Here is a 26,884-nt window from a genome sequence, read left to right on the forward strand (position 1 = left end):
TTGATACGAAATTGATGTTGGAGCATAATGTCATTAATTTGTTCAATGCATTTCTCGTCACCATGTGATCTGAGAATAAACCTTCGCATGTCAAGAATTTTTTCCAACACATCAAAAGTAGGCTCTGGCATATATGATTTCTTAATAAATTTAATTAATGATGGCAAGCTCCCAACTTCCTTCCTCCTCAATTTGACTGAAAAACGACTAAACATATGATAAATATGGTCATGAGTGTGCCCAAAAAGATGGAAACCAACCTTTACCTTCTGAAAAATTCTCAATTCAACAAGCATGTTTAGATATCCAAAAACACTATGATTTTTGTTTTCACGACAAGTGTTTTCCAATTGTAGATACAAAACTTCAGGATGATTACGAGACCAATGAGAAAGCACATCATCAATTATAGTTACTGTCATATTTGAATCATTATGAATATTTGTAGCTGTGAAGTATACCCTTAGAAACATTTCCCATTGAAGACCATGCAATTGACATTTGATACTGAATAAATATTCCTCCTATAAATTTTTGGGTGTGTGAAGAAAATGTGGTAGAAGTGTTTCCTGCTGGTCCATAACATCAATTATAAAACGCAAATATTTATTTGGATTATCATAACACATATTTCTATGCTTGTACAAATTTTTCCTTTCACTTGTTTGTTGTTTTCGATGATCTTGAAGTTCATTGACAATGGTATCTACACAATATAAAAGAAATTCATTAGGAAATATTTTTTCAGTTGATGACTATACAATTTTAAATGTTAAAGTTTGAATTATTACCTCTTTCGACCCTTAACATTTATCCTTTTCTGATTTAAGAGAAGCACATGTGCTACAAATCCCCATACTATTCTTCTTAGGAATACAAACATTGTAGAATTCTTTCTTCCATATCTTCACCAAATATTGATATTTAATAAATCGACCATGTCCCTCAGCACCTTCTACAAATTATTTGTATAAGTTATAGATTCTCATCTTGAGAAATTATCTGCAATATTTATTGTCTCTCTATTTGGCATGCACTCTCCATTCTTTGAAAAGAAATCTTTCATCCATGACATTGCAGTATTTGATAATGGCCCAAACTATTATTTATGACGTACTTTTGAATAAAATGTGGGATCCTTTTCCAACATTTCTTGGATTCTTCACAAACGAAAATTACCCATTGAATGAAACATTTTGAAAGCCTTTCTAAAGACAAATAAAGACCCAATATGATAATCATGACCTGACAATGTAGATTGCATGAACACCACTAAATATAAATTTTGCATGCTTTTATTCATTTACGAATATCTCTTTCATTCTTCTAATGAAAACTTGAAATCCATATGTTCCAAACAGTCTTTTTGACAACATTCACTTGAAATGAGAGTGCTGATGGAACTTATTCTCTATAGATATTATGCTCTACCCCTTGTATAGCTAGAACGTCTTGGATTGATATTAAAATATCTGCTCCTACTCCTCGATAGAATATTTCCTGGTAACATCTCCATCATTGGATCATCATATGTATACGCATTTTCATCATCATTATGAGGAATGTTCTCCTCACTATGATCATCAGTGCTTTTGAAATACTGACTTGGAAGATATTCTTCACCTTTCCCTTCTTCAGTGCTACTCTCATAGTCCATAGAATTATGACTAAATGGAAAACTTGATTCGATTTTTATTGGATACTCTTCATCATGTGCATTATCAGTGCTGCTCTCATAGTCCTTAGTATTAGGACTATGTTGAAAATGTGACTTTTTACTTACTAAAAGTTCTTCATCCTACCCTTAGTCACTTCTGCTCTCATATTCCCTAGGATTAGACTAAGTCCTTAAAACTTTCCTTCATCACTAATGCTTTCGTAGTCCTTAGGATTAGGACTAAGTCCTTCATCCTTTCCTTCATCACTAATGCTTTCATAGCCCTTAGGATTAGGACTTAGTGAAAAATGTGACTCCCTATTTATTGGAAATTATTCATCTTGACCTTCATCACTGCTACTCCCATAGTGCATGGGGTTAGGACTAAGTGGAAACTGTGACTCTTTATTTATTTGAAAATATTCATCATGCTCTTCATCACTGCTGCTCTCATGGTCCTTATGATTAGGACTAAGTGGACACCATGACACTCTATTCATTTGAAATGATTCATCATGTTCTTCATCACTGCTTCTCTCATATTCCATAGGATTAGGACTAAGTGGACACCATGACACTCTATTCATTTGAAATGATTCATCGTGTTCTTCATCACTGCTTCTCTCATAGTCCATAGGATTAGGATTAAGTGGACACCGTGACACTATATTCATTTGAAATTATTCATCATGTTCTTCATCACTACTGCTTTCATAGTCCATAGGATTAAGACTAACTGGAGACCGTGACACTCTATTCATTTCAAATTCTTCATCATGTTCTTCATCACTATTTCTCTCATAGTACATAGGATTAGGACTAAGTGGAAATTGTGTAACTCTATTCATTTGAAATTATTCATCAAGCTCTTCATTATTGTTGCTCTCATAGTCCATAGGATTAAGATTAAGTGGAAATTGTGACTCTTTATTTATTTTAAAATCTTCATCATGATCTTTATCACTACTACTCTCATAGTCCATAGGATTAGGACTAAGTGGAAACCATGACTCTTTACTTATTTGAAATTATTCATCCTGTTTTTCATTAGTGCTACTCCCATAGTCCTTAGGATAAGGACTAAGTGGAAAATTTGACTCTCATTCATAGTGGAATAATTTCCGTTATATTCATCAATATTAATAGAGTTGTTACGCAACGAGGATGTTGATGCTTCACAAAGAGAAACTACACTATGAGAAGAATCCATGCCTTTCAAACAAAAGGTGTTGAATGATACAAATGCACTCTCTCCTAATGATAATATATAGCTTAAAGAATGAAAATGTCCCTCCAAAGTTTCCCTCCAAAAAATTTCACTGAATTTTTTCCCACCAAAAATTTTGTTTCATGTATTTTCCTCCATTATTTTCTTCTACAATTTATTGAAAAAAATTAACTAAAATTTTCTTATGAAATAAATCTTTTAAACTAAATATTTAAAATAAAATTGTAAACTAAATCTTTTACGTAAATTAATATTTTAGTTAAACTATATAATATTTACTAGACAATTGAATTTTTATTTTTATTTTTATTATATCTTATAAAACAAATTAATCCCACATTCACTGTGATGTAAAACAATTATGTAATGTTCACTTTATCATAATTTACTATATCGCCATGACAATAATTATATGTTAAAGTCTTACAAAATCAAATTAATCCCACATTCACCGTGTGGTAAAACAATTCTGTAATGCTCATTTTATCATAGTTCCCTTCATTTTATCATAGTTCCCTATATAAGTATAAAAAAATTTACATGTTAAAGTTTTTATAAAAACAAATTAGTCCCACATTAACCATGCAATAAAAAAATTCTGTAATTTCCGCTATAAAATAAATTTTATTATCATTATTCATCACATCACATCAAGGTTTTTTGAAGTTTGTTAAAAGACTTGGAGCGAATTTATGGAGTAGCTACATTGCTATCAAAAACATATTCAATGAAAGATTATCGCATTTGAAAGGTTATTTTATCTTTTGTTTTGTGCAAGTTTTAAAATTCAATAGGTTTAATGAAATAATTTTTTTTTAGAAATAAAAAATTTAGATGAGACAGATTTACCCACCATGTTTGCAATGGGCAAGGTGGGCCTGATAATGCTCCCCGGTGGCCCAACGCACTCGTGGGGAAGGGGCGGGGGGGTGGGCTGTCCGCTCAACCCCACGCCCCACCCCGGCGGCACAACGACACATCGAGGTGCAGCAGGGGGACTGGCACCCAGCCCCCCACCCCACTTCAGTGACCCAATGACCCGCCGGGGTGGCGGGCTCATTTACACCAAGTCCCCCACCCCACCTCAGTAGCCCAACGGCTGGTGCCCCCCCCCTCCCCCTAGTGGCCCAACGGCCCACGACCTAAGTTGACCGTTGGGCACTAGGGTGGGGTGGGGGTGCGAGAGTGGGCCCCCCCTACCCCACCCCCGTGGCCCAATGGCTTGCCACGCTGGCCGGTCATTGGGCCGCTCAAGTGGGGCGGGAGGGTTGGTGCCCAGCCCCTTTACCCACCCTCGTGGCCCAACGGCCGGCCACCCGGGGTGGGGTGGGGAACCAGAAACCAGCCCCACCACCCCATCCTGGTGGCCCAGTGGTTGGCCGAGGTCGCAGGCCATTAGGCCTCTATGCTGGGGTAGGGGGGTTTGCCCAGGGCGACGGGGAGGGGATGCATTTGTTAATATCTTATTTATTTCTAAAAAAAATTCAATAGTTATATTTTATAAAATTATTTAACATTTATCATTTTGTTTGTTGATTTAAGCTATTATTTTTTGATTTATATATATGTATATTTTTTTGCAGGAAAATGGCATCAAAGAAGATTTTTGTGAGTCTTTTTGGACCAAAGATTGCTAAAATTAAATGTAGATCCTCAAAAAGAATTATTGAGCGAACCAAACCTGAGCTAATATCTACAAGTATATCAAGTGGCTCAAACGATAAGAAGACAATTTCATATTGGAAGAACTCAAAATAAGTGAGACTTCCAAAAAATATATGGTTAGTGAAAGAAAGAGAAGGCGTAGATGTGCACATATATCTATATGTTGATAGCCCTTACAATAGTTGAATTTATGAGGAGGTGGGAAAGTTCATAGACATGTGTTTGGTATCAGACACAGAAGTTGTTTATATACTTACAAATCGCCCAAGTCACATGACAAGACTAAATGTTAATTATTATATTCATTGTATGACACGAGAGAGGTATCTACAAAGTTGTGTAAACAAATCGTAAATGAAATTGCATAAGATAGCGTAAGTATTTTTATTTATATTCATGTTTTGCATTATTGTAATTGTCTCATTATATTTTTATTAAATAACTTTATTTTGACATATGATATTTTTTTGACAAAATTTTGTTGAAAATCTTACGATTATGTTGGGATGCATTCATTTCGTAAAGAAAGATATTATGAATATTGTTAACAATTTCTACACAGGGTTAGAACAAGATATGGAAAACAAGAAAAAAGTAGTAATTCATGATGCTACAAAACTACATCCAAGGGATCAGAAAAAAAATTCCTCTAGTGGATAAATCTAGCAAAGGTAGACAGGTTACTTTTAAAGATGAGGAAGTTGAAACTGACACTGAAGAATATGTTGTCACTACTGAGAATGACATTGGAACTGATGTTAGAAAGGAGAAGAGCCCTAAAAGACAAAAAGTAACAATGCACAGGAATGTCTTTGTTCAAGTTACTGATGAGAATGTTAGGAGGAAGAAAATTATAGTTGAACATTCTCAAGTAGTCATTACCAATAGTGAAGATCGTAGTGAAACTTCAAAAGATAGCAAGGAAATCATTACACCAGGAGTGGATTTAGAGTATGGAATTATTAAAACAAAACAAAATTCCATTTGACAGATTTTGAAAACTTAATTGAGGGTGGTCATACATTTCAGCTTAATGTGAGACAATCTATAAGGCAAGTGAAGGACAATGAAAATAACAAATCAAAAAGCCACACCACCTGCATGTTCACAACTTGAAGACATTGATGAGGTACAATCTATATGCTCATGTTGATAATTATGTGCTTCTTCTCGATTGAGTTCAAGTTCCTGAAAAGAAGCATTTTATAAGTCAAAATGTTTTGAATACAATTATTATTTGCTTGGGGGGAACCATTCTGTAGAAGCTCAAAGGAAATTTATGGAGGAATATCCCAATATCTCATGTTTTGAAACAATGAAATGTATCATTTATGTTGGTTTATTAGATACAAAAGCAAAGTTATTGGCATGGGATCATAATTCAGATAATGAATATAGGACATCTATGACTTTCATCCAAAGGGTTAGATTTATTCATAGTGAATTTGAAGAAAAATGTGGTGGGGATAAGATAAATGTTACTCTAGATTTCCAAAAGGAATGTTGTATGGAAATAGGCTATCAAATTGGGAAGAAAATCAATTCAAAAGATAGCATAGTAAATAGTCATATATTCAGAGGTATTGATAAGATTTTCCAGTTTCCATTTAGAAATGGAGAGATATGGGAATTTATTAATGAGATTTTTAGAATGTGGGAGAACATTAGCATTCCAAACTAGAAGGTCAAAAAGTCTAAATCATTGATATGTAGCAGCAATAAATTAACTCCTGAAATGAAACAACTTCCAGAAGATATGACTATCACAACTGGGAGAGTAATGCGAGTGAAGGACAAAAATCTTGTCCAGTAAATATTATGTCGTGTGAGGTCAGGGGAATTATCAATGGAGGAAATTTCTGAAGAATTTCAAAAGTAAGTTTGTTGAATTATTTTTACTTATTTCTAGATTATAATTTTCTTTCTAATATAACTATTGTTCTTGATAGTATTTGTTATACATATCCTTATATTAAATTATTTTACTTTATCTATTCGTTCACAAAGTTTACAAGAAAATGCAAGAACAAGTGATTGAATTGATGAATGAAGATAGTTGGGATGATCTTGTATGCAACTATCCATATTCAAGTTCTACATCAACACTAAAAGATTTTTATCTTACATTTAAAAATGTATGATGATTTATACATTCATTATTATTCATCTGTATACTATTTTTATTTTATAACTTATACATATATTTGTTTATTTTATTAAAGATGAAGAAGGATACAAATGGAGCACCAGATAGTTTTAGAACCTTTATTGAAAAAATTGAGATCAAAATACTAAAGAAGCAACGTCTTAAGAATGTTGAACTTGATCCAACTCTTACTCATTTCATTTGGAATGGGATTGGCACTATTAAATATCACCTAATATAAGGCGACTGTGAAGACATTTTTAAACTCATACCTAAAAGGGATTATTCCCTAGTTATTGCAGATATTCACCATGGTTTCAATATCCCAAACATTGACTATGATAGTGACCCTTATACTTATCAAGCTCTTCGTAAAGTGGTTGTGGCCTTTGTAGAAGTCATATCATCACCATTATGGAGATTTACGACATTTCATTCAGACACACAATTGGCAATTTTATTTTCAACGTTCAAGGGGAAAACAAACTCAAGGATGCAACTTACGTGGTAAGACGTTGAAAATGTATGTTTGATTAATGTTAAAAAATTCATTTATGTGAAAGTAAATTGAACTTTTACTATTTCATGTTATAGGAAAAAGTCAAATCTTATTACCTGTAAAGATCAACCATTTATAAGTTGGAAATAATTAATTCCTACTTGTCTATGGTTGTAATTTTTTAGTTGAGGACTTTGTTCCTACATAATAGGAATAAGCTAGAATATAGTTTCTCCTAGTTTAGTGTGTGGTTGAGAGAATCTCTCAACCACACTACTGTACGTCTAAGATAGCATTCCTATCTTAAGACTACTGATTGTATAAATATGTGTGTAATCATTCAAGAATTAATAGAATATATTGACTGTCTGTAATTTTATCTTGGTATCAGAGCCTGTGAAAGCCTGGCCCTCTTGGGCTTGGCACCTCCTGGGCATAGAGAAATAAACTACTTTTGTTTGTGTGTGTCCATCATTGTAGGTCGATGGAGATACCAGAGATTGCTAGCTGTCACAGTGATGAGAGCGTAGCTCAGGGTCTCAGGAATGGCTTCGGGACCGGCGAGAGGTCGAGCGGATTATGACTATCTCATAAAACTGTTGTTGATCGGTGACAGCGGTGTGGGTAAAAGTTGTCTCCTCCTCCGTTTTTCATATGGGAGTCGTAGCAGTTATTAGGGAGAAATGGGCCAGGGAACAAGCTCTGGGACTCCGCCCCCCCCCCTCCAATGGTACCGTAAATAAAGTGACTTCGTCCGGAGGAGGTAAGAGCAAGGGAACTGGCCGGATGTTTTTCAAAGCCAAGCTTTGTTGCAAGCTTAGGGCAGGTACTTGCCCTTACAACACAAATTGCAATTTTCCTCATGGGATGGAGGAACTCAGAAAACCCCCACCAAACGGGCAAGAAATTTTCGTTGTGCAGGAAGAGGATCGAGCTCAGCATGCAGAGCGTAGGCGTGGAGAGGAGAGAGTAATGAAGGCTTCTGACTGGTAGAGACCGTCAGATGAGTTTTAGCTAAAGAAATCGATCCACAGATCAAAGCCAGAATGATCTGGGCGTAGAGAAAACAATCTGCAACAGAGTGAGAACATAGCAGAGCTGTGATAGAAAAAAATAAAGAGGATGGCTTTCCAGGTTGCAAATGATCAGAGATCTGGGGCAGAAATCTTCCATGGGAGCGAAATCTGCAAGCATAAATCCATGGAATTGCTTGCAAAGATGGGCTTTCCCAAGGGCCTGCTGCCCCTTGAGGATCTTGAAGATTCTGGTTACGTGAAGGAAACGGGCTTTGTGTTCCTGAAGCAAAAGAAGAAGACCGAGCACTATTTCAAGAAGATTGGGAAAATGGTCCAGTTCTCGATAGCATCTCGGAAAATTCCTCTGCATTTTCACCGATTCTACTGCGAATCCATAAATCTTTATGGTAAAGTTTGAATCCCAAGTTTTCGCTGCAAATATGGAGTTAAATATAGTCCAAGGGTCATTCTGTTATGCCATTTTGGAAGTGGATAGCCTTCATTTGATGAGATGCTGCTGATTATTTGTCTTTGCATGATGGCTGCGTGGAGTCTATTGGTGGCCGTGGCAGGATCGAACCACGGAAGGATCGATTGAGGCCGCAATTTTTATTTTGTGGGGCACAAAGAGGGCTTGGCTGGAAGGATCCCCATCGAAATTGGGTTACATGTTACCTGCAAGAGCCTTAACTATCATTTCGGGTGACGACGAACGATATTGGCATTTTGTTCCTGGAGACGGACACGATTCCAGATTCGAGGTGCATGCGGAATTAACAGTGGTTCCGTTGTCTATCTCAAACTGGGGACGTCCGACATGGTGGTGGCCTCCACGCCAGGACATGGTGTGGGTAACGTATGGAGGACGGTGGAAGATGGAGTGCAAGGTGTGCAACATGCACATGCCGGGAGGAAAGGCGTTGGAGGATTGGCAGCCTGTAAGAGACGCGGAGATGGGCTTCATGCTCCGGAATATTCTCAGTCACTCGCAGCATGGAGAGACGGTGAATATGCCAGACGTCCTGAACATCTGCGCCGCCAACATGATCGGGCAGATCATTCTGAGCAAACGGTTGTTCAAGACGGAAGGGGACGAGGTCAACGAGTTCAAGGACATGGTGGTGGAACTCATGACCTCCGCTGGATACTTCAATATCGGAGACTTCATTGCATCGGTGGTGTGGATGGACTTGCAGGGCATCGAGCGGGGTATGAAGAAGCTCCACAAGAAATGGGACGCACTCATACAGAGGATGATAGAGGAACACCAGTCCACGGCCAAGCAACGAGCGTCTAACCCCGATTTCCTAGACGTTGTGATGTCTCAGAGAGACAACTGCGATGGCCAAGGCGGGAGGTTCTCCGATGTTCATATTAAAGCTCTACTGCTGAATTTATTCACAGCAGGAACCGACACGTCCAGCAGCGTGATTAAATGGACATTGGCGGAAGTAATCAACAACCCCAAGTTACTGAAGCGGGTGCATCAGGAGATGGACACGGTGATCGGGCGTGAAAGGAGACTGAAGGAGTTGGACCTTGTGAACCTGCCCTACTTTGTTGCCGTCTGCCCTACTTGAATAGTGCCAAAATCCTTTGAACCTTAATAATAATGCTTTGACTCTCGCTCTTGATTATTTCTTTATATTTGGATTTCAGAGGGCGGAAAGTTCGTCCTCGAGTCTGCAAATCATTTCATTTCGTCAGCCATTTCCAGATCTGTGTACAGCTGAAGAGTGGCTTCAACATGACTACGGAATACGACTACTTGTTCAAGCTTTTGCTGATTGGTGATTCTGGGGTTGGAAAGTCATGTTTGCTACTGTGGTTTGCGGATGATTACATCAACACCATTGGTGTAGATTTTAAAATCAGAACAATTGAGTTGGATGGCAAGGCAATCAAGCTTCAAGTTTGGGATACTGCAGGACAGGAGCGATTCAGGACCATAACAAGCAGCTATTACCATGGAGCTCACGGAATCATGATTGTTTATGATGTGACAGATATGGACAGTTTCAATAATGTCAAGCAATGGCTTAGTGAGATTGATAAATATGCAAGTGACAATGTGAGCAAACTTCTAGTAGGAAACAAATGTGACTTGACAGAGAAACGAGCTGTTGATCAGCAAATGGCAAAGTCCTTTGCAGATGAACTGAGGATTCCATTTCTAGAAACAAGTGCGAAAGATGCATCTAATGTGACTTTGAGCGGAGCCGGTGGCATGGAAGTCGAAATCTGAGTGGATTTCCTGTCATTTGATATTCGGCATATTTATGTTTTATGCCATTTGGACGGTGATTATGAAGTGTGAACCTGCGTGCAGGAGCAAAGAGTTGTTGCGTGGAGAAGAAAGTAGCATGGGTAAATTTTTGAGCTGTTGGTGTGTGCAGACCTCCTCAATGTTCTTGATGCCTTGCTACTACGCCAGTCTGCTGCGTGGTTTGTTTACTGAATGGTCATGTGAGTAAAGTAAATCTGGTTGGAAAACTTTAATTTACTTATTGTGACAGTTAGCTTGGCAAACTATTGTCACGAGTATAAATCTATGTTGGAATTTTCCATCCCAACAATAGACAAATTTATTTGCAGGAATGTTCTATTACCAGATACGATGATGACATGACAATGAAAATGGCATCAAACAATAGTGGTTGGAGCTACATGATGATCGCGTTTGTGTGATAATGCGACGAAGAATTGGACCATGGAGTGCTGGATTATTGTTCTTGAAGGGAAAACTGTGTTCTCTTCGTGTGGCTGTGAGTGCCTATGTTCCGGTTTCTTTATCAGTGGACCCCTCATAGATGAGGTAAAGGAGCAGCAACAATGTTTATGGTGGACAACAAAGTAGATGTTTGTTTGACTTATTATGGTTTGTGGAATAGACTCCCTAGCATGTTATTGTAATAGTCATTGTATGTACTCTGAAACTCCAAAATGTGGAATCAGATGTAAAATTTTTAAGGGCATCTGAAAGTTCGTGGTGATCTTAAAACCACTTTGTAATGGTTTATGGTCAGCCTGAAACCATCTTTTGTCACTGTAATGTAATGGTTGGTGGTGAGCCAGAAACCATCTATATAGTCTTTGTGACTGAAGTGCCTTTGTGGCTGAATCGCCTATGTGGCTTGAGGTGCCTTTGTGGCTGTGTGTACACGGGAGCTTTGTGCTCGTAGGAGCAGGTGGACTGCAGAACACCTGGCTCGGACTCAGATGATTTTTTCTGAGTAGAAGGGGATTGGCGCATTTTTCGCGCTGACAGCAGTGCCAGGAAGGCCAACTGGCGCGTATGTTAGGCCATTAATCGCGCCAATAGACGCGGGTTTTTCATTAAGGATCGCGCCAATTCACCTTCAAGGGGATCCACGGGATGAGAGAAGTTGTGAATCTGTTCGAGGGATGCAGATTGTGTTTTTGGAGGTTTTGTGCATGCAATTCCCCTGATGGTGGTGGATTTGACTATCATGACAAGTAGTCATTAAGGGGGGGAGTTGGAAATAATTAATTCCTACTTGTCTATGGTTGTAATTTTCTAATTGAGGAGTTTGTTCCTACATAATAGGAATAAGATAGAATATAGTTTCTCCTAGTTTAGTGTGTGGTTGAGAGAATCTCTCAACCACACTACTGTACGTCTAAGATAGCATTCCTATCTTAAGACTACTGATTGTATAAATATGTGTGTAATCATTCAAGAATTAATAGAATATATTGACTATCTGTAATTTTATCTTTATAAATGATTGTGAGTTCATCCATATTGATAGTTCAGAAAAAGATGATAACTATATGTATATGCTTTCTAATCGGGTAGATGGAATGAGTCATAGCAAAGTACTAGTTTATGATGATGTTGTGAAAAAGCTAGCATATGGAGACAAAGAAGAAAAAGGAGAGATAGTTAACATTTATCAAAAACCACAGTCATTTATTATCTATCTTATAGACATATGTTCAAATGAAGGAGATTGGGTTCTGGATTTCTTTTTTGGCTTAGGTAAGTTTTATTATATAGAATTGAATTTTAATATCTTCTTTCTTAATTTATATGTCATTATACTAATTTACTTCATTATTTCTTTTATGCTTGATAATTAGGTACAACACTAGTATGTTGCCTACAAAAAAGAAGAAATTGCATTGCAATTGAAAAATATCCAATATAGTGCAACTATATTCAACGAAGAATTAATTCTCTTCAATTTCTTCTAGATGCAATGCAAGAAATTAGGTTGAAGAAATGGGATTTTAATGAAACACATAAGGAAAAAAAAGCAAAGGAACCTCAACCACCATTACATGGAATGATTGGAAAGGCATATGTTTGGAGATTCAAAGACATCATAGATCCATTAGAAGAGGAAAACAAGCAAAATGAAGTAGAAAATATTGTGGAAGAAGACAATGATGGAACTCTAGAGGATGAAAAGTTTGGATTACGTGATATTGTTGATTAAATTTAACTTATACTTGGAAATCAAGCTCATCTTTTGTAACTATTAATTAGTTATACTTGTAATGTTTTTTACTTTCACATTTTATGAGAAGAATAAGCATTCAATTAATGTTTTTATGTCTTCAATATTTGTATTATGTGATTTTCACTTTAGTTTTTATGTGAATCATTATTTTTTGAACAAAACAATGATTGTTATTATTTATTGACATGAAATTCATAAAAAAATTAAAAATTATTTAACCATTTCTAGTTAAATTGTTTCTATAAAAATTGTATTTTTAACATGTCATTTCTAGCAAAAAATTATCAAAATGTGTATTTTTTTAGTTATATTTATGTTAAAAATGTTTATTTTTATGTCAATTGTTAAAAAAAAATTGTTTTTTAGAGACAATTATTTGATGTGCATTGAAAGATTAATTAACGATATACAAATATGTAGAATATCGAAACTTTGAAATATCGACCTTTTTCTTTAACTATGCAAAAAAATAAAAACCTCACTACAAAAAAATAAATAAATAAAAACAAGAAAATATGAAGAAGATGACCACTTCAAAAATTGTTAAATTTAGAAAATAACTATTAACATTTAATACATTAGAAAATATAAAGTAAAAAAATATGTCTTTTAAAAAAAGGGATTGATGCAGATTCAACAATTATTTAAATTAGCATGCAAATCACTAACATTCTAAAAATTAATGTACATAAAAAAATTTAAACTGTAAAAAACTATGCTAAAAAAAATATGCAGTGTATTGTGCAATCACCATTTTTCGAAATCGGGTCACTTTTTTTGCTACCTCTATGAAATGGGTAATCGTATCAGTTCCCATTTCAAAGTTTATATTGTTTAAACCCTAAGTATTCAGCACCTTATAATATAAGTTAAATATTAGAAGCCCTAATAATAAAACCAATATTATAAACCCTATATTATGGACCCTAATATTAAATCCAATATTATTAACCGTGATATTAAAAACCCCATATTAAATTATGAGTATCAGAACTATTTCAAGGAACTTTATTCTAAAATTATTTTTCAACTAGCTTGAAATGGAAAACATGACAAACATATAATTAAGTTATCATAGTTAGATGCTTATGGAAAACATGAAAAACTTATAAATATGTTAATCCACAGTTACATGCATACATGTGGGTAGAACATGTTGTAGGTAAAAAATGTTATCCATTGACTTGGTGAGGTAGCATTTAAATGTATTCCTAATATTAATCCCCTAGGTTTATAATATCAATAACCCCTTGGGTTTATTGATCCCTTGGATTTATAATATTAATCCGTTAAGTTTTTTATATTAATCCCTTGGTTTTATCAATCCCTTATGTTTACAATACTAATCCATTGGGTTTAACATAATCCCCTTGGTTTATAATCCATTGGGTTTAACATAATCCCCTTCGTTTATAATCCATTGGGTTTATAATATTAATCCCTTGGGTTTATTAATCCCTTAGAATTGTACTATTAATCTCTTGGGTTTATAATATTCATCCTAAGGTATACAATATTAATCTTACGATATATATTCATAGGGTTTAAAATTAATCCTAGAGTTTAATATTATTCCCTTCGGTTTATTAATATTAGGGTTTATATATCTAACATTTAATTTTAGTGCTAGTATTTATGTTATTCCCTTAGTTTTATAATCCCTTGGGCTTGATCTGATATATGATCTTAAACAATTATTAAGGTATTACAAACTCGTGCATGGATATGCCTATATTATTTTGTGTAACGGATTGATAAGATCGCGAAATACACATGCAATGAAGCAGTAAAAGAAACATAATAGACAACACACATAAACACAATAAGTTTAATAAGGAGTGCTCCCAATACTCTTGGGCTACATCTCCTAGTCCAGCTTTCAGTGGTGACCTCTCTATTATGTCTTCAGAACAGAGTTTTACAAAAGTATGAGCTCAACATCAGTCTCAACACACAACAGATACAACAACAAGAGTTTTGCTTGAACCTCTCAAGCCTCTCTGAGTACACAAACTCTCTCTGTCACTCTTTGTCTCTATATTTGCTCTGTCTCAGCACTGCCTGCCTCTGTCTTCTGTTTTCTATGGCTTTAAATCCAATCTGCACTACCCGTTTGTTTCCTCTTCTTGGCTTTCTATCTCCCAACCTCTGTCCGCTCGAATCCCCATTTTGAGCATTAATAATCACTGCCTAGCATCTTTAGGGGAGGTGGCTACTTGTTCTGCAACGACTGATTGCATCGGGACTTTGAAATCCTTGAAATGGCCATTCTTTGTTTACACATAGAATTGCGTTCAAACACAAGAAAAACCTCCAAAGCACTATTCATCGAGACATCAAATATTCATAAACGTGTCCTATTCTCTTATCTAGTCTGCCTATAAGTCGCTATCGCATGTCACAATGCCCCTCCCGATGCCTACCTTTTGTATTTTTAAAATACATAAAAACACTAAAAATCCTGTAAAAATGGCTTTGCGGGGATTTGAAATATTATTTATTTTCATTCCCAAACCCCTTTGGGTCAGGGTTTCATCGCATCAGTGCTTCCCTTCGAAACATGTGAAAATACATTAAAAATGACAATTGACGAATCTCAAATATTAGGAGATAGAATTTATATTTCCATCATGTCCAGCTAATCGCATCACATATATATGTGCATATGGCCCCGCTCCATTGTGTTTTCCAATTGCAATATTGCGGTGTGATTGATCACAATTGCATATCGCGATAACCTAGGGCCATTTGGTGAGCGCTCTATTCGTATTTGTCGACTGCAATTATGTGATGCAATGTGGGTTGTCGATCTGCGTGCTGGATGGATGGTCCTCGTTGACTCCACCGATTGACATCACAAGTTTTATGTGGTGTGCTCCAATTTCCTCTGCCTGTCACCACCAATTTGTGATTTGCTGATAGGATCTGCACCGTTGATCAACCAGATCCAATGGCTCCTGTGCATTCATCATTCAAACCTTCGATAAGCCCATTTTCCAATGTTTCTTGTTGTTTTTGGCTGCCGATAGTGCTTTCCAATGCTTCTAAGGGTTCTTCCCATGTAATTATTTTGACTTTCTGAATGATTTTCAAAGACTTAGAGAGTTCTTGGATCCATTTTGGATCACGCCTTCCCACATAAAAGGCTTTTAGGCCACCAAAAGTTGGTTTCTAAGCATCAATCATGTGAGGATACAACTTCCTCACTTGCCCAATCTTTATCCATTTTGTACTACTTGGTTTTGAACCTTTGAGTCCAATTCTAAGGTACTCAACATCCCCTCTGCGCATAGTTCTCACATTCCTACCCAGAACTGTATCTTCCTGCAACTCATTGAGATATTTAGGCAACTGACTTTTCTCTTCGGATCTTCAACCAATGAAGGTTCAAATAGTCTCAAGTTCTCTGCATTAACTACTGAATAGATGTGCATGTAGGCTAGCAAATCAAGTTGAAAATCATTTTCACCAATTTTCTCAAGTATCTTGAAAGGCCCATACCTTATTGGCTTTAGCTTCTTACCTTCACCTTGGATTCTGCCTTTGTCGATGTATAGTCAGACTTGATCACGAACTTGGAAGCTATGTTCAATTCGATGCTTATCATGCCTTGCGGTGTACTTGGCTTGGCTCTTTTCGAGTTGTTCCTACACTTCCTGGTGAATTTCTTGGATATATTCAATGAACTTGGTTGCTTTGTCCACATCACTATGTCCATGAACTACTATGTCTTTACTAAATACAAAATCTAAGGGAGACCTTGGTGTAAAACCAAAACAAGTCTCAAAAGGAGATCATTTTATAGAAGAATGTTTAGCACAGTTGTAAACATGCTGCACATAACATAAATGTCATCCCAAAGCTTGGGATGCTTGTTGCAATAATCCCTGAGAAACTGGATCACTGTCCTGTTGACCACCTATGTTTGGCCATCTTTTTGTGGATGAAAAGCTATGCTCTTCTTTAGTTTGGTGTTCATCAACTCCCACAAAATTGACCAAAACTTCCCAACAAATCAGGAATCTTAATTCATTACTATGTAAGTGGGTAACCCAAAATGTACCCAGACATGTTGAAAGAACAACTTTGTTGTTTGTTCAACTATAATGTATTTGTTACAAGGTAATAAAATACACATTTTGATGAACCTATCCACAATAACATATAAATAATCATGACCTTTTCTATATTTTGGCAACCCCCCAACAAAGTCCATGGAAACACTTTCCCAAGGATGAAAAGGAACTGGAAGTGGAGTGTACAAGCCTAGTTTCCTATTACTGGGCTTGCGTTTAGCACACATGGTACACCCCTTAATATATCTAGAAATTGTTTCATGCATTCTTGGCCAATAATAGAACCTTTTCAGCTGTGCAAGTGTTTTTCTTACACCAAAATGACCTGATATTAGAGGATTGTGTGCTCGGATTATATTAATTCTTTCAGTTTGAGGAATGCATAACTTTCCCAAATGATACAAGAGTTGGTCCTTAACATGATAATCCAATTCTTCTACTTGTTTGCCATGACTTAAAGTTGCATATACGTCTTTAAAATCTATATCTTGAGCATATTGTTCAATGTGGCTTTCATCAAATACTAAATTGTGCTTAAGTATGGTAGATGCATTTATAATTGGTCTGGATAACATATCTGCAACTTTATTGTGTATGCCTTTCTTATATCTGATGACAAGATGAAACTGTTGTAGAAAACCCATCCACCTATAGTGTCTTGATTACTGCAATTTAGTTTGTGAGTGCAAATATTGAAGTGGTTGATGATGAGTATGTATAACTATTTCCTTACCCAATAGGTAATGTGTCCACTTTTTCACACACTGCACTAATGCATACAATTCTTTATCATATGTGGGATAATTAACTATTGCAGAATTAAATGTCTCAGAGTGATAACATATGGGTTTACCATGCTGCATCAACACTGCTCCCATGGCATAGTCACTGGCATCTGTTTCAATCTCAAATGGTCTTTGAAGATCTCACAATGCTAGTACTGGTGTTGTACTAATCTTTTCTTTCAAGGTGTTGAAGGATTTTTTCTATTTGCCTCCCCACTAAAACACCATGTTCAATCCCGTCAAAGCATGTAACGAAGTTGCAATCAAGGAAAAGTTACCAATAAACTTTCTCCAATATTGTTCTGCTCCTAGGAAGCTTCTAACTTCTGTAGCAGATTATGGTTTAGGCTAGTTCACAATGACTTCAGCCTTAGGGGGATCTATCTTCAATTCACCACCCCCTACTATGTAACCCAAGTAATTCAAAGATGTTTTTCCAAATTCACATTTTGATAATTTAACATAGAGATTTTATGTTTTTCAAAACATCCAAAGTATGCTTTACATGCTTCAAATGTTCTTCCCATGTTTTACTGAATACAAGAATGTCATCTAAATATACAATTACAAAATCATCAATAAAAGGCCTGAGTACATCATTGATTACTCTCATGAAAGTGGCAGGAGCATTAGTTAAGCCAAAAGGCATAACTAGCCATTCATACAACCCTTGCTTTATCTTGAAAGTAGTCTTCCATGCATCTTGTTCTGCAACTCTGACCTAATGGTAGCCACTATGCAAGTCTAACTTCGAAAAGTAAATAGCTTCTTTCAATAGATCTAATAGATCATCCATGCGAGGAAGAGGATAATGATTCTTGATTGTTATTTTATTTAGTGCTTTGTAATCAATGCACATTCTCCACGAACCATGTTTCTTTCTCACCAACATGATTGGAGATCTGCAAGGTGATGTGCTTGGCCTTATGCACCCTTTCTTGAGCAGCTCATGTACCTGCTTCTTTATCTCTTCATTCTCTAAAGCGGATAACTTGTACATTCCAATGTTAGGCAATGGAGCATCTTGCTACAAATGAATATCATGTACAATTTCCCTTTTGGGTGGCAGAACTTTAGGTTCTTGAAATAGGATATCATATTCTAAAACAACTTTTTCTAAATCATCTTGTTGTTTAGCATCATAGACATCAAATACATTGGTTTTATTAGGGGTATTTTCCTTTACAACCATTAGTAAAAATTTCTTGCATGAATTTACAATTCTTTTCATCTGCCCTCAGTTTATGAGAGTATAATTATTTTTAAGTTTATGAGCTCTTACAATATATTCTATTCCGTCTTTTGTGAGTTGATACTTATTTTTGGCTCTATAAAAATGCCTTTTCTATCATACAAGTAAGGACTTCCTAAAACAATACCACATATATCCAAGGGAACTATATCTAACTCAACCTCATCTACAAATGCTGACCCAAAAGCAAACCTATGTCTACATTGTATAGTCACTTGTAGCTTTGATTTATCACATACCTAACCTAATGGATATGGCTTCTTGTGAGGTGTGGTTAGTAGACCCAATTTCTTTACAATTTCTTCAGAAATCAAGTTTACTTGTGAACCACTATCAAAGAAAGTATCAATCTTTTGATGCTTGGAAATAACTCTAATATAAAAAAACTCATGTCTATTCCTCTCATTTTCTTCATTATTAATAGATTGTGTATAATTACTAGTAGATGCTTCAAAATTTTTAGCTTTTATACCTACAGTTGTGATTATTGTTTCATCTCCTGAGTCTGACCCCAAATCCTTCTGAATAGCAACAACAATCTTCTTCTTCTTGCCATCGAACTTCTTGGGTTTCAGCTCTGGATGCAAAGACCGCAGTGTTCATCATCATACCCAACCTTCTTGTAGTGAGTGTAAGAAGGTTTATCTTTCTGTACAGCGTTTGTCTTCCTCTCTTTCCATTTCTACTTCCTCTTTTCCTTGTTCTTGCTTGCAGTGGGTTTTGATGATCCCCCAATCTCCAGGTTCACATTCTTGCCTCTAGCCTCTAGATGTGTAGCCTAAACAGATACCTCATCTATGCTAGTAGGGTTAAACATGAGAATGGTGTGCCTCAAATAGCTGTGTAGACCACCTATACACTTCAGAAAAGTTTCAGGTGAGTCTAGCGAAATGCCCAAAATTAAAGCTCTTTTTCTAAATTCTTGGGTGTAGCTTTTTACAGTTTGCCCCTTTAATTGGTGAAGATTTTTCCAACTCATCCTGGCTTGCTTCATATAAGCTAGTGTATAGAATTGGTTTTATAATGGCAGAAACAAATTCACTCTAGATAGAAATAATTTTACCATGCTTCTTGAAATCATCTTGTGTCCTACCTTCTCACCACACTAAGGCAGTTCCTCCAAGGCAAATCCTGGCCAGCTGAATCTTTCTCCTTTCTGAATCGATGTTCTACACCCTTCAATCTACATCAATCTGTCTAATCTAGTTATCTAGCTTTTCTACATTTAACTCTCCACCATATATTGGAAAATCAAATTTTACATCAAATTTAATCAAAGGGCTAGAAGGAGGTGTTGTTAGAGGAGGCTCTTTTCCTTTCCCTTTGCCTTCAGAATGGCCATCTAGAAGAGGTTCTTCTATTCCTTTGCCTTTTCTGGAGGTTGAAGAATCCTCACCTCAACCTTTATTAAATTCTTGATACATCTCTTCTACCATGGCTCTCATGGTCATGAAACTATCCATGAACAGTGAGTCTGATTCTGAGGGAATTTCTTTAGCCATTTTCCTCCTAAGACAAACTCTTCCAATTTCTAACTTAGTATCAACCAGTTCTCCTTCTCCTAATTTGAGCTTTGACCTAGTTAGCATTCAATAATCCAGCACAAGCTTGTCTAACCTTAACAACCTAAAGCTCTGATACCACATCATTTGACATATGATCTTAAACAATTATTAAGGTATTACAGACTCATGTGCATGGATATGCCTATGTTATTTTGTGCAATGGATTGATAATATTGCGAAATACATAGGCAATGAAGCCGTAAAAGAAGCATAATAGACAACACACATAAACACAAAAAGTTTAATAAGGAGTTCGACCAATACTCCTGGGCTACATCTCCTGGTCCAGCCTTTAGTGGTGACCTCTCTATTATGTCTTCGGAATAGAGTTTTACAAAAGTATGAGCTCAACTTGAGTCTCAACACACAATAGATACAACAGCAAGAGTTTTTCTTGAACCTCTCAAGCCTCTCTGAGTACACAGGCTATATTTGTCACTCTATGTCTCTCTCTTTGCTCTGTCTCAGCACTGCTTGCCTTTGTCTTCTGTTTTTTATGGTTTTAAAGCCAATCTACGTTGCCTGTTCATTTCCTCTTCTTGGCTTTCTATCTCTCGGCCTTTGTCCACTCGAATCCCCCTTCTAAGCATTAATAATCACTGCATAACGTCTTTAGGGGAGGTAGCCACCTGTTCCACAATGGATGAGTGCATCGGGGCTTTGAAATCCCTAAAATGACCATTCTATGTTTACACAAAGAATTACATTCAAACACAGGAAAAACTGCCAAAACACTGTTCATCTAGACTTCAAATATTCATAAATGTGTCCTATTCTCCTATTGAATCTGCCTATAAGTCACTATCACATGTCGTAATCCCCTCTCCATGTCTACCTTTTGTATTTTGAAAATACGTAAAAACACAAAAAATCTCGTAAAAATGGCTTTCGGCAGATTTGAAATATTATTCATTTTCATTCCCAAACCCCTTCGGGTATGGGTTTCATCACATCGGCACTTCCCTTCGAAACATGCAAAAATACATTAAAAATGACAATTAATGGTTCTCAAATCTTATGAGATAGTTTTTATATTTCCATCAGGTTCAGCTAATCGCATTGCATATATATATGTGCATATAGCCCCGCTCCATTGTGTTTGTCAATTGCAGTGCAATTGATCATAATCGCATGTTGTGATAACCCTGGGCCATTTGGTGAGTGGTCTATTCGTATTTGCCGACTACGATTCTATGATGCAACGTGGGCCATCGATCTACACACTTGCTTGACGGTCCTCGTTGACTCCGTCGATCGCCATCGCAAGTTTTATGTGGTGTGCTCTGATTTCCTCTGCCTATCACTACCGATTTTTGATTTTCCAATCAGATCTGGACCATTGATCGACCAGACCAGACGGCTTCTATGCATTCACTGTTCAAGCCTATGATAAGCCTGTTTTCCACTATTTCTAGGTGTTTTTGGCTGGCGATAGTGTTTTCCAATGTCCCTAAGGGTTCTTCCCATGCAATTGTTTTGATCTTTTGAATGATTTTTGAAGACTTAGACAGTTCTTGGATCCATTTTGGATCAGTTTTTAATATTAATCCATTGGGTTTGTAATATTAATCCAAAAAAATTAAATATTAATCTTAGTTTTTAATATTTATTTTAGGGTTTGCAATATTTTCCTTAGTGTTTATATCCCTAATATTTATAATATTAATCCCTTGGGTTTGTGAAAATTATTTCCTCAAAATGGAAATCAATCATGTTCAACCATGGAAAATCATCATCAACATTGGTCAAGCATGGTTGACCTGGTCAATTATGGTCAACCATGGTCTAATGCCACATTGTGACAAAGATTGTCTCAATATGAAAATCAACCATTGTCAACCATGGTCCAACGTCAAGTCATGAGAAAGATTTCCTCTATATGAAAATCAATCATGGTCAACCATGGTCACATTCTCACAAAGATTGTCTCACGGTCCAACATCACATTGTGACAACCATGGTCAACCATGGTCCAATGTCACATTGTGACAAAGATTGTCTCAGTATGAAAATCAGCCATGGCAAACCACAGTCAACCTATTTATTTTAGGGTTTATAATATTTATATTAGGGTTTATAGACCTTGGGTTTATAATATTAATCGCTTGGGATTAACAATATTCCCCTTGGTTTATAATCCATTAGGTTTTTTGTCTTAATTTCTTGGTTTTATTATTCCCTTGGGTTTATAATCATGGTTAACCATGGACAACCATTGTCAATAATTGTCAACCATGGTTATTCATGGTCAACCATGGTCCAACGTCACATTGTGACAAATATTGGTTCAATATGAAAATCAACCATGACTAATCATGGTCAACCATGGTCGATAATGGCTAACTATGGTCAACTGTGGTCAGATTGTGACAAAGATTATCTCAATATGGAAAGAAATCATTGTCAACCATGGTGAATCATGGTCCAATGTTGTAATGTCACAAAGATTGTCTCAATATGTAAATCAACCATCATAAACAATTATTAATCATGGTCAACCATAGTCCAATGTCACATTTTGGTCAAGATTGTGTCAATATGAAAATCAAGAATGGTCAATCATGGTCCAACGTCCCCTTGTAGCAATGATTATGTCGATATGAAAATCAATTGTGGTCAACCATGGTCATCCATGGTCTAACGTTGCATTGTGACAAGGATTGTATCAATATGAAAATAAAACATGGTCAACAATGTTTATTTAAGGGTTTATAATATTTATCTTGTCATCTGTATACCTTTGTTTTATTGTATTAATCCCTTGGGATTTTAGTATTAATCCCTTGGGTTTATTATTGTCGTGGGTTTATTAATCTAAGCGTTCATATTCCTATGGCATAATATCACTCATAGGGCTTATAATATTAATCATAGGGTTTAATATAAATCCCTTGGGTTTATAATCGGGTCAACCATGGTCCAACATCGCATTGTGGCAAAGATTGCCTCAATATGAAAATCAACCACGGCCAACCACTGTCAACCATCATCAACCATGGTCCAATGTCACATTGAGACAAATATTGTCTCAATATGAAAATTTATCATGGTAAAGCATCACCAACGATGGTCCAACGTCACATTGTGACAAATATTTTCTCAATATGAAAATCAATCATGGTAAAGCAGCACCAGCCATGGTCCAATGTCGCATTGTGACAAAGATTGTCTCAATATGAAAATTACTTAGGTTCAATCATGGTTAACCATGGTATAACATAGAATTAAAACAAAGATTATCTTCATATGAAAATCAACCATCAAGTCAACCATTTTCATTTTACAATTTATAATATTTATCATCGGGTTTATATACCTTGGTTTATAATATTTCTGTTATCACCAAAAATTGTTCATCTAGCCATAATTTACTAGATCAATCAAAGTACAACATGGAGGGCCAATTTTACCATAGTAGAATTGCTTTCACTGTGAGAAATTACTTAATAAACCATATTTGTTAGTCATTTATAATTAAACCCATGAAGAATAATTAAATAAATCACTATTTATTTAATTATCTTTTAGGAATAATTAATTAAACCATTGTTTAACTAATATTCCTTATCATATTTTACCCAGTTATGAGAATTAAATAGATAAATCATTAATTATCTTATTTTTCTCTAGGAATAATTAATTAATCACTAATTAAATATTATTCCTTGCCAAATTTGACTAAATCCATTAGGAATACTTAAATAAATCATTATTTGTTTATTATTCCTTAACCATATTTCTTGAGATGATAAATAAACCATTTATTTATTTACTATTTCTAAATAAAATTTTAAATAATTTTTCCCTCGAACTAAATATAATAAAATATTCCAAATGGTTAATACCAAAATTGGTTAATAATATTTTATTATTTCCCATTATTCAAGAATAAGCTAATATTTTGTTATAAATAGAAGGGTTTTATATTCATTCTTCGCTTTTGATTATTTTCATTGTTTCACTCAATGTTGTAACTCTGATTATTATCACTACAGTACACCATTTTTCTTTTCCATTTTGAGTTCTCATTGAGCTCAAACATTTTGTTTGCTGGGTTTTACACTTATAGAGGAGAGGGACTCTAGAAAATCTGAAGACATTGAGGATAGCCAAGAACCCATCCCATAGAGGTGGATTGGTAACATTATTTGTTCCCTTCATAGGTGTTGTTTAATAAAATATATTCTTAATATATCTTCTTTCCATTAGATTATTGGAGTTACTTGCGCTTATTCCATTTTGTTGTTTAACTAGTTCTGTGGCATACATCAGGGCTTTGGTAGGTTTTGCTTCTATCATCTGTTGTAGATCCACACTATTTAATAACCATTTTTATTGTTTGCATTGCTTGTCATCCACAACCTAAAGTGATTTATTTTCATACACCTTCAAGAAGAATACTTACATAACAAATTGGTGACTCCACTGTGCTTTTTTATTCTGATCCAAAAAACTCGGTGACCTTCAGTTTTTCAGCTTAGGGTTTTTTTTTTTTCAGTCTCTTAATGTTTTTTACTAGCATTCTAACCCTAGATCTATCAAAGTTCTAACTTCTGCAAGTTTTCTTGTTATTTCTGCAGGTCATAGTAATGAGTTGCAACAGAGACAACAATTTCGGAAACTTGCCACCTGAGAGTTGAGGAGAAGAAATCACACTTTTCTACCCCAAACCTATGATCTGGTGGTCCAAAGCACACTTCTAGCCCAAAAGGTGTGATATCCCACTTAATAGGTAAGTACCTGCGATTTTAGGGTTTCTGGGATTTTTTTTTTATATTTTCTGCTTTTTGCTGAGAGTAGTTTGCTAGATTGGTTAACCACTCTCTTAGCCCTATTAGGTCTTGATCTACTTTTTTTTTCTCGTCGAGGTGGAATTTAGCCCTTAGGGATTCTAGTATGCTTCTACATTTATAAGAGGAGTTTAGCTGAGTAAGAAGTCTGAGTTTCTGCAGAGCTTTCAACCATATTTTCCAGATCTTTACCTTCCTTTTTTAGATCTCCACAGATAGGTTGTTTCCATCCAAAATTTCCTCTTGAAACTTATTTTCTCATTTTGCTTAGGCTACCACTATTCACCCTAGGCTTCACACCCATATTCCTATCTTTTGCAACGATTTTCCTCACTAGTTGTCCGCTATTGCTACACCACTTTCCAGCAGCATAGTGTCATTTGATCCGAGTCACACCAACGTTGATATCTATTTGCCCTTTTTGTGTGTTTTCATTCGATTTTTCCACCAACCATCACTGTCTTTGTAAACCTAGTTTGAGTGGGGTTTTAGAGTGTTTATTTGTTGTTCATTTTCTATTTTTCATTTCAGTTTATTTTAGAAATATTTTTCTCTTTTCAAACATGATCTAGGCTTAATTAATAAACACAATTGTACACATAAGCACACCTTAAGTGAAGGGCGCCTGGTTTACACCACCAAGCCAAGACTTAACTTAATTAATTTATCTCCCCAAACAAATACAAAGACATTTGTTTATCTCCCTTCACCTTTTCCATGCAACTTGTGTCCTACAACCATTATACCACCAAGGCGTTTGTTGCAAAGACTCTTAGGCCTTCATCCCTAGTTTCTACTTGGACATATTACTCCTCCCCATAGGGCTCCAATTAATCATCCCCCAAGTTCCCATACCGAGTCTTCTTCTTGTTCATCTGATTCCTCATCCGATTTCAAGCCTCCTTCACTGCATACTGTCATCATGTTAAGACTCAGTGCAGGTGCAGGAAACCAACCTGGTGTTGGATCTAGTTCTACCCTGGTAGTCACATCTAGCAGAACCATTATAGGAACCATTATGGTAGCTCCAATGCTACCTTTCATGGCTGGATTAAGCCTCTCATATTTTAGCTTGTTGATTAATGACCATATACACCACAATGTTGGTTCACTAGCTATGTTGACTAACCTTCGCTCCGACATTTCCAAGCTTCAGGGTAATTCTGGAGAGGAGCGCACCAATCACATCCACTCCTTGCATATGTGTTGTTCATCCAATTCCATCACCGAGGATTCTATTTATCTTCAGTTGTTGCAGTGCACGCTCACTGGAGATGCTACAAAATGGTATGTTGACCAACCTACCACTTCTCATTCCACTTTTGCGATGCTTGCTAAAGCGTTCCTTTCATATTTTTAGTTAGCTCTCTGATACGACACCGATATGGAGCTCTTGACCAAATTTTGTTAGTCCTCTACCACTCATATTTCTGATCATGTTTAGGAATGGCATAGATGGAGGAGCATGTGTCATGCTCCACCCTTTGAAGACCGTGTCTACCTCGATTGGTTTCTTATAACTCTTTTGGCACCTATTTCCAAATATGTCGCATCTCACTTGCCCCAGATAGAGGAAGAGGCTCTCTAGAGTGCTCTATGATATGACTTGATTGATGCTCAATATGGTTATGTTTTTACTGTTATACCAGACCTCCCTCGTCCTGGTGGTTCCAATGCACTGAGGGCATCTCATTCTGCTGACAATATCATTGGAGCTA

At 36.0% G+C, this 26,884-nt stretch overlaps 2 pseudogenes; both read left to right on the forward strand.

Moving 5' to 3' along the window:
* Positions 1-9,311: 9,311 nt before the first annotated feature.
* Positions 9,312-9,791, forward strand: LOC149219400 (flavonoid 3',5'-hydroxylase pseudogene; annotated as a pseudogene).
* Position 9,792: 1 nt separating this feature from the next.
* LOC149219401 (uncharacterized) lies at positions 9,793-10,456 on the forward strand (annotated as a pseudogene).
* Positions 10,457-26,884: the final 16,428 nt, after the last annotated feature.

Source organism: Pinus tabuliformis, chromosome Q (assembly GCF_031772625.1).
Source record: "Pinus tabuliformis cultivar Carrire ecotype Pingquan chromosome Q, CPIR1, whole genome shotgun sequence".
NCBI lineage: Eukaryota > Viridiplantae > Streptophyta > Pinopsida > Pinales > Pinaceae > Pinus > Pinus tabuliformis.